The sequence below is a fragment of the Schistocerca cancellata genome, chromosome 5 (assembly GCF_023864275.1).
Source record: "Schistocerca cancellata isolate TAMUIC-IGC-003103 chromosome 5, iqSchCanc2.1, whole genome shotgun sequence".
NCBI classification, from domain to species: Eukaryota; Metazoa; Arthropoda; class Insecta; order Orthoptera; family Acrididae; genus Schistocerca; species Schistocerca cancellata.
This window is the reverse complement of record NC_064630.1, coordinates 93,228,797-93,248,119: the sequence shown is the minus strand read 5'-3', so window position 1 is coordinate 93,248,119 and position 19,323 is coordinate 93,228,797.

Genomic DNA, 19,323 nt, shown 5'->3' with positions numbered 1-19,323 from the left:
ATCCCTAGAATATCTACTTGCCTCAATTTTTTTTGAACTTGTGCTCTGTCTTAATGTAAGTAACAACTCCTTCTTATCCTATGTTATTTCCGCATGTGTAAGCTGCAACAGTGTATCCAATCCTGTGATTATGTGGTGCACAGACAGGAACAGGATGTCTATCCTTTCAGAGCTCTGTTTTCCAGACAGACAAGATGGTCTTCTACCTTATTACCCAACCCTCCAACATTTTGATGAAATAAGCTAACCTTACTTTTCTGTGGATAATTAAGCATTCTGTGGGATTCTTCTGTTATTTTCACTTCTTTCAAACCAGGGTGCCTGAATCCTGATTCTGACCTAAAAAAAAGTGTCCGTCTGACACCAGTAATCACGTCCACAAAACTCACATTAGCGTGTGTAGTTGCTACTCCTATTTCATCCAGGTCATCCCTCATGTTGTAATTACTGTTCTTAGTCAGGCTGATCCCTGTTCCATCAGCTATAATAATGTGATCCTCGTTGCCAAAACCTTTGCACAAATTCCCTATGTCCTCTGCCACCTGGCTAAAGTTACCACTTGGCTTCACAGTAGGTGTGATCTGGTACCCTGTCCCTAATGTGTCCTGTACCATCCCGCCTACACCCCTCTTATGACTACTATCTGGCACCAAGACTCTTTTCTTTCTACATTCTTAGAGTACCGACCTACATTGAGTTTCTTTGCTAGAAGTCTACGGCACCCTACCGTGACCTGCAGCTGAATGAGGCTCCTCCCCCCTACTTCAGGTAACAAGTCAAATTTATTCGTTACTGGTAGCTCAAATGTAGATTACTTGCTACCTTTACGCGGTTCTCAATATCTTTTTCCCCCTTCAATCTGTCTAGTTCAAATTTCGACAGATCTAATTCAGCCGGAAGGGCACAAATCTTTCCTCCTCCTCAGTTATTCCCTTGTCTTGTTTAAAAAGCCTACAGTTTCAGGGAAGACCGTCGCTGAGTTCCATGTTCAGTTCCCTACAACAGTCACCCCAATGAAATTCCAACCCAAAGTCTATACATACCACTCCTTCTTTGATTATCCTGCGGCAACATCCACACTAACCACGTATTGCAAGACAGAGTACATGCTTGGAAATAGGATTAAATCACTTAACGCACTTTGCACCACACGAATTTTCATTACTCGTGCGCGGCACGAATTAGGGCAACAGGTTAGTGCTTTAGGTGTATGATATAACGTACAAAGTTATTCATTTCCGCTTACAATAAGAACTTAGCACTCACTCAACTGCAGTATCCATTAAATTATCTTAATCACAATATGGTTCAAATGGCTCTGAGCACTATGGAACTTAACATCTGAGGTCATCAGTCCCCTAGAACTTAGAACTACTTAAACCTAATTAACCTAAGGATATCACACACATCCATGCCCGAGGCAGGATTCGAACCTGCGACCGTAGCGGTCGCGCGGTTCCAGACTGTAGCGCCTAGAACTGCTCGGCCACACCGGCCGGCTTAATCACAATTGCATGTATCTTTATTGGACGCAAACTGCACGTAAACAACAGACTAGTGCGAAAGATTTTAAATCAAACAAATTAATATTTACGCATTTTCCGGAAATATGAACTTAACAGTGAATGGACATGCTCAAATTGAATTGTGTAAAGCAAAACAGAACAATTAAGCGTGATTCTGTGCCAAAACGTAAACAAATGTCCCACTACAACTCAACCTTACAATTTTTTCGTCTTTTCTGGACTAATACATAAAAGAAAGTGGTACCTTCAATAGAAGGCTTAAAAAACGCACTGATACATGTATTTAATGAGTAATTTGTACTAAAGTAATTTTTATTACAATCTAAATAACTTATCTTTAGGAGAGTGCAAAAACGCGGATGTCTCGCTGATGCAGGGCAGGGCATTATGATTAATAGAAGTGATTATATTTTATGTCTTCTAAAAATAAAATGTGTGATGTTGATTCTTGTAATTGCGGCATTAACCTAAATTGATTCCTGCTATCTTGTGAAATCATGTAGAACTTAACTGTTACAAAATCTGTTACGGAACAGTAAATATAGCTTAGCAAAATCTGATGACAGTCAACATTATTGTGAATAACGTTGCTCAGTCTGTACCGCGTTACACATTGAGAGTAGCTAATCAGAATTGGTTGTCACTGGTTCTGAAGTGTTCAGCACAGTGACACTTAAATTTCATTCATGTCACTAGCGTGGAGCTTTCTTTTGAGCTTCCAATTGTGCAATCACTGTCGTCTCCTAAACACGTGTCAGTAATTTTTACGTAATATCAGTTTCAAACAAACGTACCAAAATTCATACCTTTTGCTCAAACACGAGCTGGCGACCGTATAATGTCGTTCAATAATTAATATTTAGGGAAATTAATTAATTAATTGATTAATTTCAAGATTGATTAACTACATATAAGCAATTAACTTGATTACGCAGTTCGTTTTCGATCGTTTTTATGCATCATAATTATCGGTGCTTTGACGACCAGTAGTACTCTCGCCGGCATTTTTATGGTCAAGTTATTCTTCGGGACAGATGCCTTTTCTGGAAGGTACAGAACATTAGGTCATACAGGAGGGTGCTGGACGTGCTACACGATCAACGTTGTCTTCTGGTTATTCTTTCACATATATAACTCACCGATTCTGCCGAGAATCCATTTCTTTTGTTATCAGTTCACTTAATTTTCAGTATCTTCCCTTGACATGTCTCAAACGCTTAGATTCTTTTCTTTCCTTATTTTCCCATAGTCCATGATTTACTCCCATGCAATACTGTGCGCCAAACGTTCATTTTCAGAAATTCCTTCCTCAGATTAAAGCCGATATTTGATACTAGAAGGCTCTTTCTGCTTGGTATCCTCCTTGCTTCCTCCGTCATGCCTTATTTTGCATCTAAGGTAGCAGTTACTTCTACTTTAATTTTATTGTAAGTTCGTTACTGATTTCGTTTCTGCTGCTCCTCACAAGTTTTGTCTTTTTTCGGTTTACGCTGAATCCCTGTTTTGTACTCAATATCCAATACCAGACAGTAGAACCTGTAACCTTTCTCACGTTCACTGAGGACAGCTATTTCATCAGTGAATCTTATCGTTGATATCCTTTCACCCTGAATTATAATTCCACTCCTGAACCTTTCTTTTACTTACAACATTGCCTTCGCAATGTAGAGTTTAAACTGCAGAGGAGACAGAATGCATCCGTACCTTACGTCCTTTTTAACCCGAGAACTTCTCTCTCCCATTCTTATAGTTCCTACTTGCTTTCTGCACATATTGTCCGTCTCACCCTACACCTTATAACTACTTTTCTACGAATTGCAAACATCTTAGACCATTTTACGCAGCCGAACGCTTTTTCTGGGTAGACAAATCTTGCGGAAGTGCCCTGGTTTTTCTTAAGTGTTGCTTCTAATATCAAGTTCAATGTCAGGAGTGACTCTCTGGTGTCTTTATGTTTTCGAAGGCAAACTGCTCCTCATCCGAGAGACCTTCAGTTTTCTTTTCCAGGCGGCTGTATATTATTCTTGTCGCTAATATCGATGCATGAACTTTTAAGCCTATTATGCGATAGTTTTCATATTTATCTGTCCTTGCTACCTTTGTGACTGTATGGAAGATATTTTTCCGAAAATGTGATGGTTTGTTCCCAGCTTCATACAGCCTAAACATTAACTTCAGTAATCGCTTGGGTGCGACTCCACTTCTCGCAAAGATTTTAGAAATTATGAAGGAATGTTGTTTACTCTTTCTGCCTTGTTTGATCACTTTAGAATCAGAAAATGTTCAAATATAAACCAGAGTGTGTTTGCTCTATTTTTTCAATACAAAGAGACAAATAATTTATTCTACTCCTCTCCGAAAGACAGCTCAAGAACACGTCTTCGAATATATGAGTCGCAATAAGGACATACCAGTCTATTTTTGAGTATCTCGAATGAGGAGCATACATAAAGTAAAACGACTCATGACCAGTATCTGTGGAGATAGGACGCGTTTCTTACACGGAGAACCGACAGAAATACTTCGTTTTCGGGTTGAACTACTAAAACAACATCGATTACCGTGAACAATCAGTTTCCGGCCACGCAGGGAAATTTAACATATTCGCATATTATTGAAAACCTATAATTGGATTCAAACATAATACGGACTTATATAACAAATGTTTCATACCATACGAAAAGAGAGGACAGTTTCAAAAATGTTCAGATGTATGTGAATTCCTAAGGGACCAAACTGCTGAGGTCATCGGTCCCTATACTTACGCACTACTTAAACTAACTTATGCTAAGAACAACACACTCATCCCCGAGGGGAGGACTCGCACCTCCGGGGGAAGGGGCCGCGCAATCCGTGACATGGCGCCTCAAACCGAGTTTCACCAAAAGTAATACGATGTACGAGTATAGTGCGAAAGAAAATCCTTTCACTGAATAAGTGTAAAATATTACTACGCATACCCACGTAAAAATGCAAACGGTTCCCACTGGACAAAAAACTGTATTTAAGAATAAGGAATAACTATTTCCTCGCTGAAACAATTGCTTACAACGATTTGAAATTTTCGCTGTATGAGTAAGGAGCAAACATCTCGACTTTATCAGCGCTCTGCGCCAAGCAGTTTCGCCACAGTGCGCTTACGTTCTCCTGCATCCTGACTAAGAGGACAGGAAACGATTCTGCGGAAAACTACCGGCTCTCGCGTACCGGAAACTTGATACTGATAACGTTCTGTTCCAAAGTAACTGGCTCACTCTCCGCAGTGATTCTTTGCACAATAGCTCACCAACAACCTCATTTATCATCGCGATCCGTTCTCTTTTACTGTAGCGTCAATGTATCAGTGTCAGGAGTTTCAGTCATAATGCTATAACTAATTACAAATATACACATTTGTAAGTTTAGTTTGCAGACATTGGATCTACAAGATTAGAATTCTGCTAAACTATTCGTAATAGCAATCGCAGTATAAGGAAAATTTTCTGAAGTAGAGGTACTTACGAATTCAGACAGTCGTATCAGGACATAAAACGTTGTCCAATACACGAAACCTTTTCTCAGTTTGCATTAAATTTATTGTTTTTAAGTTTGCTGCACTATAGAAACACGGGAAAATTACCTGTAAAGAAAAACTGAGTAGCGGATACAATCCACAGAGGTTAGAAAAGTCAAAAAGACTAATATTTAATCCAGAGACATTCTCACACTAATAACTGAATAACGCAATCATTGCCCTGAAGATGAATAGACAAAAATAGCGTATTTAAAATAAGATGGAACTAAAAGAGTTTTCGATACGGTATCTATTAAGCCTACACTCCCTAACCTCGACGAAACGTAAATTATTGTGTACTACTGCGAATGTATTGTATTAAGAAAAGTACACCATTTGCAGGAGCCATTGGAGGTCATATGTTTGGAACGAACAGAACGTGTCACACCTGACTCCTTAGAAAAATATCGCTTGAAATACACAAATATTTGTGACCAGCTACTTTTATTGAACTTCCCACTACGCATTTCCATGAATTATACTTCCATCAACTGGATATCTGAATTGACAGAACATAGGCGATTTGCACATAATTCTGTTTCAGGGAAACTAGTTGCATTGCCTGGCTGCGGAGAACAAAAACTGTTTCAGTCCATGCCTAAAAAGAAAAATACCGTTTAGTGGCCTCAGTTGGTTGGTTGGTAGTATGTATCAGTGATCTCCACCTATTTTACGACTTGTATTTATGTTACATACAGGAGCATTTAATGTGCACTCGTTGGCTCGTATCACACAAGTTTATATCATTTCAGTTTATAAAAAGTGTGTGTTATGTAAAAAGACTATATTACTACTTAACTACAAAATTAAGGCGTTCCCATATCTTCGAAGCACGTATTAAAATTGCTTTTTGTTCTTGCTGCCAGATAGTGCACCAGGTTGCCCAGAAAATATACAAATCGTCCATGCCTCGTTAACTTAAATAAAACCATCTGATGACGGAGGTAAATCGCCCGAAAATCGTAATGGTAGGGCAATAAAAGCGACTAGTTACAGTTATTTGTGTATTTCAGTCGATATTCATAACAGTGATGTTAAGGGCCAACTTAAAACGTTATAACGCAAAAAAAATTCTCTAAACAGAAATTTCCAGCCACCAGCAACAACACTAAAGGTAGAAGAATCTGACAAAAACCTGCTTTATTCTGTCAAAATGTTTATTGCGGTTGGGTAATGCAATTTTCTGTATAGTGTTTTTTGTTGAACGACGGAGCAATGGATGCAACAAAATTTAATGTTGATGTGTCATACACAACACAAAACAATACAATTATAACTACGTAAGTAACAACGATGTGTGCACCATACCTGGACACAATTAAATATGATTTATTCGCACACAACGTTTCAAGACAAATACGACTGATGCCAGTTTCCTGCAGAATTGTTAAACTTGCATTTTGCTCTCGTGTGTAAACTTCTTTGGATTCCGGTCAGATTCAGTATAGGCTCTGAAAAAAGAATAGTCTGAAACAGTGATTGCCCAGTCTTTCAGAGCCACCGAAAGCTTCAGCTGATGCATCTACATCTGTATCTGAGCTCCGGGATACCAGTATCATTTCCCATCTTCCGCTTCCATTCGCAAATGGTACGTGGGAAGAAAAACTGTGTCCTTCTGTATGAGCCTCAACTGCTTTGATTTTAGGGTTTGTGGCCACTACGCAATACATGGAAACACCGCGATAGATTCATGTTTGAACATAAACGCAAATGCTAGCCAAGCTTGAACGTTGCGCTGTTATATTTGACCACGAACGGCATCTGTGTAATGTCCAAGAGAAGAAAAGAAGATCAGTATGACTCAGATGATGCTCAATATGGTGCTTGAAAATATTAGTGGTAAGTACTTCTCATCAGTAGCTATACTAGAATTGCAGTATTAAACTTTAAATGGATTTTTCTCAAAACTACATTTTTTACTTTCAGGTACCATTATTTGATAAACTAATGGAGTTAGAAACATGAAATTTGGTCAATTTGTTCTGGAGATGATAATAAATTATTACAAGTAAATTGAAAACCACCAAACAATCAGAAACTGTTTTATAATAATTAATGTACAAAAAAAGTTAAATTTTACTAGTGAAAGAATAAAATTTTTTCTACAAAACCATAAGAGGTATTATGTTCATTTTACTTGTAATCTGAGGCATATATATTATATGTATGCTGCAAAAATTTCATTGTTTTATCACTTATAGTTCTTTTGAAAAGTGTACCTATTCAAAGGGTAAAAAAGCATTGGCAGAATAGGGATAAAAATTGCCTCCATCTCCCCTTAAAGTTTTTACTTCTAGAATGTACAATTAACCAAGTAAAATGGGACATGGGACGAAACTCCCATATTAGTAGCTAGTAAATTATTACATTTAAACATACGTATGTCACTCAGTGCCTTTTTTACTAAGAAAGGAAGGAAAGAAGAGAGACGCATTTTTTTACTAGCATTCCAAACTGCTGTACTAATGAAGGGCGCGTGTTACTAACAGCTGCTTAACGTTTACAATGTCGTTTTCAGTTTTACCAGCTCCACTCTTCACTCTCTCTCTCTCTCTCTCTCTCTCTCTCTCTCTCTCTCTGCCCACTTACCCATCCACTCATTCTCTCTCTCTCTCTCTCTCTCTCTCTCTCTCTCTCTCTCTCTCTATCACACACACACACACACACACACATACATACATACATACACACACATACATACACCAAGTTGAATAGCTGTGTAGCGATAAGCCGGTATAAAAAAACACTGTTCTCAGGTAATCGCTTTGTAATGTAACCGTGTCAAATTTCTGAATATTCCTAAGGAAAGATTACTGAAAATAAAATTGTTACTGAATGTATTAAACAGGTGGCATGTGTTTCTTGATAATAAATTAGTTCTTAAATGTTAAACTCTTTACGTCTTTATTGTCAGACTAAGGACATCTGAGACAGACTACAGTTTTATATTCTGCTCCTTTCTTTACCTACTTTCGTATGACTGCACTGCTGTGAAGATAAAATGAGGACACTATTATAAAGATTTAACAACAAAGAATCGATGCCCGTGACGCTGAACTCGTTCGATACCGATACTAGTCGATTCCTAGAGAATCGGCGATTCTTCGACTCGTGGAATTGGAATCGGCACTTGACTCATCCCTAATTAAAATCATTATGGATAAACATTTTTACCCTAATCTTTTGCAGTCGTATAGTACAAGTAAAAATACTACCCACAGACTGCGTACTTAATATAAACTATACTTTGTTCAAGAATTACATTTAAACTTGAGATATTTTTGCTTCTTTATTATGAACTATCCCAAGAACTGGCTTCATCAAAGATGTATAGTTGTTTTTACAGTCCCATCCGTTTCCCCAAATAACCGTTCCCTAACTCTGAAGCAGCTTCTGCAATTGGTTACTCGACCACTACAGAAGCAGTGTTGCAAAACACCATTCCCAACACAAAATATCAGTTTAAATTTCTTTCATAAGCGCTGCTTATCAATCTGGTGTGTATGACAGCTGAAGAAAACTTCAGTAGCCAAAATCGCTAAAAAAGCAATTTATTGGATGACCTGTTTCGACAGACCTATGTTTTCGTCATCGGATCTTATGCTTTAAAACTGAGACAGTATGTTGATGGACAACATGTTGTAAAAATTTTAAAGCATAACATCCGACGATGACAGCTTAGCTGTGTCATCCAATAAAATGCTTTTTTTTAGCTATATTGGCTTGTGAAGTTTTCATTTTCATTTGTTACCACCACATCGCATTTTTGTTTCATAATCTGCCTGTCTTGATCGGGTTCCTTCTTATTTAACTGTGTCGCAACGTTGTTTCTTTTTATTAATGTGTTCCATTAAACCCACTCTGAATATAAATTTAAAGTTAAGTATTGAGATTTAAAATTTATTGGCCTTTTGTGGTACCAGGAGGTGTTCTGACAGCTGGTGCATCTTATCAGATGATCTGTTGATTCAAATTACTTGAGTGGCCAGACATGTGCACAATTTCTGAACAAGTTCCATGTAAGAATAATTACAATTATTGTTAAATATCGTTGTGTTCAGCCCTATGCTCCTTGCACATTTATACTTTAAATGTACTTCAAACTGTTTTTAGTACGGCTATTTTTCCTGGCTGCCGTTGGGCAATTTTCACAATTCAAGAATTTGTAGAATTATTGATGGAATTTGTTGTTTTTGTGTCTTAAGATTATTTTGGCATACCAGTGGTGTGTTATTAAGCACTGAAAGACCTAAGACGAAACAAGGCCCCGGGTGTAGACAACATTCCATTAGAACTACTGACAGCATTGGGAGAGCCAGTCCTGACAAAACTCTACCATCTGGTGAGCAAAATGTATGAGACAGGCGAAATACCCTCAGACTTCAAGAAGAATATAATAATTCCAATCCCAAAGAAAGCAGGTGTTGACAGATGTGAAAATTAGCGAATTATCGGTTTAATAAGTCACGGCTGCCACATAGTAACGCGAATTCTTTACAGACGAATGTGAAAACTGGTAGAAGTCGACCCCGGGGAAGATCAGTTTGGATTTCGTAGAAATATTGGAACACACGAGGCAATACTGACCCTACGACTTATCTTAGAAGCTAGGTTAAGAAAAGGCAAACCTACGTTTCTAGCATTTGTAGACTTGGAGAAAGCTTTTGACAATGTTGACTGGAACGCTCTCTTTCAAATTCTGAAGGTGGCAGGGGTAAAAAATAGGGAGCGAAAGGCTATTTACAATTTCTACAGAAACCAGATGGCAGTTACAAGAGTCGAGGGGCATGAAAGGGAAGCAGTGGTTGGGAAGGGAGTGAGACAGTGTGGTAGCCTCTCCCCAATGTTATTCAATCTGTATATTGAGCAAGCAGTAAAGGAAACAAAAGAAAAATTCGGAGTAGGTATTAAAATCCATGGGGAAGAAATAAAAACTTTGAGGTTCGCTGATGACATTGTAATTCTGTCAGAGACAGCAAAGGACTTGGAAGAGCAGTTGAACGGAATGGAAAGTGTCTTGAAAGGAGGATATAAGATGAACATCAACAAAAGCAAAAGGAGGAGGATGGAATGTAGTCGAATTAAGTCGGGTGATGCTGCGGGAATTAGATTAGGAAATGAGACACTTAAAGTAGTAAAGGAGTTTTGCTATTTGGGGAGCAAAATAACTGATGATGGCCGAAGTAGAGAGGATATAAAATATAGACTGGCAATGGCAAGGAAAGCGTTTCTGAAGAAGAGAAATTTGTTAACATCGAGTATAGATTTAAGTGTCAGGAAATCGTTTCTGAAAGTATTTGTATGGAGTGTAGCCATGTATGGAAGTGAAACATGGACGATAAATAGTTTGGACAGGAAGAGAATAGAAGCTTTCGAAATGTGGTGCTACAGAAGAATGCTGAAGATTAGATGGGTAGATCACATAACTAATGACGAAGTATTGAATAGGCTTGGGGAGAAGAGAAGTTTGTGGCACAACTTGCCTAGAAGAAGGGATCGGTTGATAGGACACGTTCTGAGGCATCAAGAAATCACCAGTTTAGTATTGGAGGGCAGCGTGGAGGGTAAAAATCGTTGAGGGAGACTAAGAGATGAATACACTAAGCAGATTCAGAAGGATGTAGGCTGCAGTAGGTACTGGAAGATGAAGCAGCTTGCACAGGATAGAGTAGCATGGACAGCTGCATCAAACCAGTCTCAGGACTGAAGACCACAACAACAAGAGTGGTGTATTACTTTTTTTTTAAATTGTGACATTTAATTGTGGCTCCCCTCAGTATTGAACTGTGAAATTCATTACGATGTATAATGCAAATTTACACTGAACCATATAAATTTGCTATATATTTGTTGTAAAATTAATTTTGAGAATATTTCGAATAAAAAATTTTAAGGGCAACAGAACACTCATTGCCAGCCCAGTCCCATCACTTCCTCTAGTGGCACACAATACAAAAAGTTCTCACACAATATGCAGGTACAAACAACAAACGATTAGTGTAAAACACACAATACCCATGCACGGCACTAGGATGTATTACTACTGCTGGTTAATGCCCATTCACATACAAGATAGAACAAAAAATCCCTATAACTATTTTTACCCCAAGAGCTGTGTCTCACAGTGCCATCCCAACGCCAAGATTCTAAAAAGAGACCAAAAATAGGCAGGGTCGCCCTGAAGAGTCCTCATCATGTGGTATATTGGAGTGGAGTGCAATAGTCGTTGGTATCACAACATGAATTAATCAATAACCTATTTTTTAACTTCACCACTGTAAGCAGACGGCAACACTGACACAGCAAAGTACAACTTGGTCTTACACTAGGTTACATTTGTTTTGTAATTGATCGTCTAACCACAGAAGTTGCAGAACAAGGTAACGAACGCCAAACAGATGTCAGATCTAACCTTTAACAGAATTTTATTTATTCGCAAGTTCCACCAAGGTTAATCAGAAGTTATCGATGAACAAGAATAATTGAGCTACAAAATTATGTCAACAAAAGTGATGCTAAAATTGTGGGATGTACAAAATAAAAGGAAGACTGCACGGAGAATGATGTACCAAGATAACTTTATTTGTATAGCTCACACATTCAAGATTAAAGCAACAAAATACAAATTGGAATCAAACCAACAACTCAGGTTGCGTACCCAAACCTATGAGAAGCGAGCTGCTCAGATTACAGACCGCATTACTATGAATTAAGAAAACCTACATCTCCTCCATATCAACAAAGTGTGACAGAGAGTCCCAGATGGTGGTCAGCTTCTGACTCCTCCAACGGTCCCACCCCAAATGTTGCAAATTTTGTTTCTCCTGCCCAACTACCAACCATTCAAAAATTCAACTTGGAGGGACAACTCCAAGCTATCGGCAATGTGGGAGACGAGAAATGTAACAAAATTTTCGAAAACTCTGTGGAAGGACAGCCAGCTTCCCACTTTTTACGCACAAGACGCACGTTTTACCGTAACGAGATTGGAACTTGTCTGAAGCAGTGTTACCTTGACTGCTCAGCCCATGCGCACCATGTTTATGTGGTACAACACAATTTTACAGCAAAAAGCAAAAGTTTGGATCAAATGGGAATCGACGCACCTACACTACGCTGAAATGTCCCGCGGTGTCTAGGCCTTTGCAGTTAATACAGAAAGGCAAAAATGCCAGTTCAATTTACTCCGAGAGCATGGCAAGGTAGGTTCAGTGTTCACTGTGCAGTCTGTGGACTGGTGCCGGTAGTGTTCACACAAAAGCCTGGATCCATCAAATGTTGTTCAACACATCAGGGAGACGTGATTGGCCTAATGAGATACACAGACTGCCCTCTGCCGACAAAGGAGACCCGAGACTCCACCATGGCCCACCTGCACCGCTAGGAGGGCGCAAAGCTTTCTTTCCACCCATTTCCAGCGCTCAAAAATATGGTCGCAAAATGCTAGCCGAAAAATGAATTGCTATTGCACAGAGATATGTGACAATCATGTCACAACCCTTAGAAAATAACTGGACTGCACTGTCCTTATAATCGTCCCATTTATTAATGTTACTGCTAAAAGAGATATGATAATCATGCTATAGAAAGTTGACGCTGTTTCATCGAGAATTTCGTCGAACAAAACACTGATATGAAGGTAACATAATAAATGATATGTTAGTCATTCTAAAAGTATTGCCAGTAGGTTCGCGCAGCTTCGCAAAACTCAGCAAGAGGATATGAGATTTTCTGAAGTAACAACAAAATTGTCCGCGCTCGTGGTCTTGCGGTAGCGTTCTCCCGTCCCGAGCACGGGGACCCGGTTTCGATTCCCGGTGAGCTCAGGGACGCCAGAGAAGAACGGACGTTGCACTATTGCAAGAAAGTGGTTACGACTAAAATAAACCAAATACTAGAATATGCGACAATCACAAACATAGACCAAGAATCCCAATGCGCAACGACAATAATTGTACGGAACGGGATCGACTTTGGAGGGACTAAAATGTTGTCAAGCGGCCGAGGAATAGCGCTAAACATAGAAGAGACGCTCTTTATCAACATATGCGCACCGTCTGGCACATACAACAAGCGAGCAAGAAGCACCTTCTATAATGAAAGAATAGCCGAACTGCCGATACAGAACAATAACAACATCCTCATTGGAGGATGTTTTAACTGTCTCGCCGCAGCTGAAGACCAAACGCCCGTACCAAACATATGCCCAGAACTGCAAGAACTAAACCGACGACTGAAAATAGAAGATTCGTGGCGCCTTCTCCATCCAACGCACACCGAATTTACATACCACCATAAAAATGGTAAAAGCAGACTGGACCGTATATATGTGAGCAGAGCAGGAACTGGAAATATAGCGCACGCCGAAGTCTATTCTGTCATCTTTTCGGACCACTGTAACTACGAATGCAGCTTGCATCTCCAGAAAGGGAAGACCGTGGGCACAAGAAGCACGTGGTCGCTAAATACGGAACATCTGCAGGACGCGGAACTGCGCAAGCAAATAGCGAACTCGTGGCAAGAATGTCTGTCGCAGCGCGCACACTACAGCAGCACGACCGAGTGGTGGCTGGCACGAGCGAAACCGACAATGCGCAGCCTGTTGATAAGATACAGCGCGGAAAAGTCATTCTGGAGGCGAACCACGTCCGAGTCCTATCAGCAGTGCCTGAAAGACGCACTCGACGCACCAGCATAATACCAGCAATACCTGCCCCGAGTAAGGAGAATCAAGCCAAAACTCCTGCAAATAAAAAAACAACATCAAATGATGTCCTCACCAGAAGCAAAACAGACGGCGAGGTGGAAGAAAAGCCACTCACCATGCGCCACCTAAACAGGGAAAGGGAGAGAGCCGCAGGAAAGTGCGTAAGTGCGTTGCAGGACAAGCAGGGGAAGGCGCTTACGACTAAAACGGAATTAACAAAACACATCGAAGACCATTTCTGAGACATGTTCGGTCGAGAAGCGACAGACGACGCGGCAACTGCTGAAATTCTGCAGCAGACGAGAAGCGTGCTGACAGACGCAGGCAGGGCGCCGCTGACAGAAAATGTCGACGAGGATGACGTCAAATAAAAGCTGAAGACCAGCGCTAGAGGAAGAGCACCGGGCGCCAACGGCATCCCGCTCGAGTTCTACCTCGCGTACTGGGACGTAGCAGGAGTGCAATTCACGGAGATGGTGAACGACATACTCAATGGGGCGAAAATTCCACCTGGGCTGACAGAAGGGACAATAAGCCTCATCCCTAAGAAGAAAGCCGCCCGCCGCATTGAAGAGTTTCGCCCAATTACGCTCCTCAACGGCGATTAAAAATAATAGCGAAATGCATCGCAAATAACCTGAAATCGGCGATGAGGAAAGTCATCAGTCCGTGGCAAACGTGTACGGTACCAAGGAAAAATATATTTGACGCCACATGCACCTACAGGGACATAATAGCACAGGCAGCCACCACCAGAAGCGCAGGTGCCATAATTTCGGTGGACTAAACAAGGGTTTCGACAGGGTCGATCACAGATACCTCGTAGAGACACTAAACAGACTCAGGTTTGGGCAAAAATTTATCACAATGGTACAGAAGATACTAAGTACTGCGAGACTGACAGTGACAGTCAATAGTTGAAAGAAAAAAAAAAAAAACAGATAAAACTGGACGGATCCGTGAAGCAAGGCTGTCCATTGTCAATGGCCCTCTTCGCTACAGCACTTGAAAGGTGGCTACACTGAGCCACCGCGCCAGAGAGTATTGTTCCGCCGCCTCCACTGGCAGTGATTATTGAGACGTAGCGGCAAGCAGTTCTTGCCGAGAAGTTGTGGTGGACACTGCTTGTAGCTGAAGTCAGAGTGAGATGCGGTAGTCGAGAGTGTTGTTCCATGTTTATGCAGTTATTTGATGGGAGAGATAGCAGATGTTGTTCCAATGGAGATATTGTAATGATCTGAGTGCTTTTCGTCAATATAAATTAAGGTAACTAACTACTGTTCTTTATTTTCTTATTATTTGTGTGTCCTGAATAATGCTTCATTACAGGTTCAGTCAACAAAGCATCTGGCGTGTGTTCTTGTATTAGAGTGTAATTCTGGGTTTCTTGCACAATTATAGTATTTCTAATTTTCTTTTATCACGTCAGTATAAATGATATTTAAAAATTCTTGTCTTGTTGAAGAAGAACCGTGCCAGATGTGCGTTGAGTCATACTACCACATACAGAACAGCTACACTTGAGCTTGTTGTTTCGTAGGTTTTATAGTTGCTGGGGACTTAATTAATTAATTGTATTAACTGAAATGTTCATTTCATTCTTTGTGGTTGTTACATGCAGTCAGATTGCGTACAAAAACTAGTCAGGGCCAGCCGTTTACGAAACAGCGTAATCGGACATACAGCGACAGAAAATTAAAAAGTATTTGCACAGCATTCTTATATATCTTTATTTTAATTAAGCCCCCATGCACGTGGCGACCGCTGCTTCGGATCGTCCCTTGGAAATCTTCTGATTGTAAAAATAGTAGACCGTATCATTGTTGTAGTAATTTGTAGTTTAGTAATTGTACTCTATTTTGCATGTGTAGATTTGGTAATTGTCATTCTTCTAATGGTATTTTCTTTTTTTTTAGAATTTGATTTGTTGTCTTGTATACGCGTTTGACGCTTTTGTGCAATTATTTCAATTGTTCGTCAATCGTGTTTGAGGGAAACATTTCGAGTGAATGGTATTGTTGGACATAAGGAGGCATTGTGTGTAATTTTCGTACAGTGACGAGTTTTGTATGTTTTGTAAATGATTACGCGATCAATGAAAAAGGCAAAAATGATGAATAGTGAGAATGACGAAATTGTTAACATGGCGAACTCGCCAACACAGGAGAACAGTGTGATGAATAATGAAGTGGAAAACAATGTAATAAGTTGGGAAAATAGTCCGGAACCATTTCAAAATTTTTCTCAATCAGAAAATTCACAGAATACGAGATTAACGATAGAAGATTCTGAAATAGTATCGAACACAGATAGCTTTATGGCTATGCAGAAGGAAGTTAGTTTTGCGGGAAATGTTAGGGGCGAAAAGAATTTTGAACCATTTAGTATGGAGCAGTTGATGGGTGTAATATTAAATTTGGGATCTGAATTAAAAACAGTGGGATCACAGATACGATCTGAATTTAAAACAGAGATGGGAACTTTACGATCTGAACTAAAAACAGATATGGGAACACAAATAGGAACAATTAAAACAGAGATGGAAACAATGGAAACACGGTTAGGATCTGAATTAAAAACAGTGGCAACACGTTTAGAAACAGAGATGGAAACAATGGAAACACGGTTAGACTCACGAATAGGGACATGTTTCAAAAATATGAAAGATGAATTAAAGAAAGAAATTAGAGAAGAAATACAACCGATTTTGAATGCTCACAATAATAGATTAATTGCAGTAGAGATTAGACAAAAGGAACAGGATAGAGAACAGGAAGAAAGAGATCGCGTGATAGTACAGAAATTTTCAGAGTTAAATTTACAACGTGCAAAAGATAAGGAAGAAATATTTGAGAGAATCGAGGAATCCGTACCAAATGACAGATTAAATAACCTTACACAACAGGATGAACAGTTAACTATTAAATGCGTTAATACTGAAACGCGAGTCGTGACACTTACGGAAGACGGAAATAAACAGAAAGAACAAATTGGTGACTTATCGGAAAGAGTGGAGGAGATTTCAGATAAATTGACAAATCTTAGTTTAAATGGGGACAGAGATTCAGATGACACAGCTCCATTGCCATTTTCAGAAACCGAAGAGTACCAGAGCATAAATAAACATGTTGAAAATCAGGGAAAATTTAATGAACGTGTGAAAAGGGAATTTGAGGCATTAAAAAAGCAAGTCAAACAAATTGAAGGCGAAATCGTAGGAAAAGACGGCAAAAGAAATTTAGAATCACAGATACCAGAGGGGTTTGAAGGAAATAATTTGTTTCATTTACGGGATGCAACAAGAGAGCGCCAGGCGCGCGAACTTGACAATAATCGACATTGGGACTGGGACAGACGCGGTAGGTCTTTGTCGCCACGAGGCGAAAACTTTGAGTATAAACACTTTTTGACTGTTCGGAAATTTAAGATCTTCCGCAATTCTAAGAATGACATACATCCATGTTCATGGTTAGATCAATTTCTGTACGCACTTCCGCCAAATTTGCCACTAAGTCACAAACTGAAATTTATGTGCAGCTATTAAAGTCCTCAGGGGATTCACTACTCTTAAGTGAATATGTGCCGTAGCGAGCATAGGGCCCCGAGCTGTAGTGGTGCTATTTCTCTTTTAGTTTTCTGTACCGCTGCCTACTCTTTTACTATTCTTTGCATCTATCGAAACAACTCTTCAACTATCAATCTATATAGTGAGTAAGTAAACAATAACCTGATATGACTAATTTACCTAAAAGTGATTTCGGAAATTACCGTTTGGACTTACTGTATTTTCAGCAGCATTCATTCATAGTTTAAATGAAATTTTACCTGTTTATCTTCGTGACAATATTACTTCTTATGTCGACTACATTCTTATTGCTAAAAATTCTTGGAGTGAGCACAACAAAATTTTGGATTCATTATTACGTATTTTTGCAAGAGTTGGAATTACGGTGAACTTAGAAAAATCTGAATTTGGTCGTTCTCAGGTGAAATTTCTCGGTCACATTATTTCTACAGAAGGTATTCTTCCTGATCCAGAAAAATTAGACGCTATTCGTAATTATGCTGTTCCTACCACAAAACGTGATGTTCGTAGTTTCCTTGGTGTCTGTAATTTTCTTAAACGCTTTGTTAGATTGGACAATTTGGCCACACCTCGTTTATGCAAATTATGTCAAAAGCCGCCAACTATTTCCCACAGAGCACCGTTGTTTCCTATCATTCCAGCGAAATTAAAGGACATGGGTGCAGTTGATTTGTTCGGTCCAGTGGTTCGATCTACTAATGGTTTTGCGTACATTTTCGTAGCAGTGGAGTTGACATCAAAATATGTGTGTTTTACACCGTTACGCAAAGCAACAGCTCGTTCAGTATCTAATGCTTTCATTAACCATTTTCTTAAAGAAGTGGGTCATGTTGATAAGGTTATATCAGATAATGGATCACAGTTTCGTTCTAAAATTTGGCTTCGTACTCTACGGCGTCGTAAAATTAAACCAATTTTCATTTCACTTTTCCACCCTCAATCTAACGCTTCAGAGAGATGGATGAAGGAAATCAATAAATTGTGTCATCTTTATTGTCATCAGAATCACAGAACTTGGGATCAGTATCTTCATATTTTTCAAAACATTCTGAATGAACTCCCTAATGATTCAACTTCTTTACCGCCTATACTGATATTAAAAAACAAAGCACCGACAAATCGCATTTCTGAAATCGTTCCTTTTCCGCCTACACGGAAACTGCGGCATTCTGAAGTTGTGAATCTGGCTCTACAAAATATTGCATCTGCGGCTGCTAGAAGAGTGAAATCAGCTAAGCGTCCTGGTCGTTTAAAAATCTTGTCAGTTGGTCAGAAAGTGTTAATTAAGTCTCATCGTTTGTCTCACAAAGGAAAAGGCTTGTGTCGCAAATTTTTTCTGCTTTATAACGGCCCATATAGAATTCGCAAAATTATTCATGATAACACTGTCGAAGTAGAAACTCTTAAATCACGACGCTCTAAGGGAATACATCATATATCTAACGTTAAAATTTTTGTGGAATGATATACTTTTGAAAAATTTTTGTAGAATGACATACTTTTGAGAAACTAACAGTTGTATGTAAACACACGGAGAGTACAAGGATACCGCGCTGTGTTTTGGCCGCGGCATATACTCAAAGCAACAGTCAAGTCTGCGCGCCGCACAAGGCAGTCGTTGACCGCAAACAATCACTTCCTACGTCACGCGCCTACAGCTGATCGAGCGCTCAGTGCGAATGCACTGACAGCCGTAAATAAATACACAGTCTAATTTCTCCAACTAAATTCAGTATAAAGCTATAGTGACTTGATGAATTCTGTTATTAACATTCAGTATTTTTCAGGATACGGTTCTATAAAATATTTAAGAACTTCAGGTAAATTCTGTGCGTGTCCGACGTTAAGACGACTTGCTATCGAGAAAATTTCAGGAAAAATGTCATTTCGAAGAAGAAAGTAATAAACTAAAAAGGTAATTATTAATTGAGTTTATTTTTCAGGTAACATA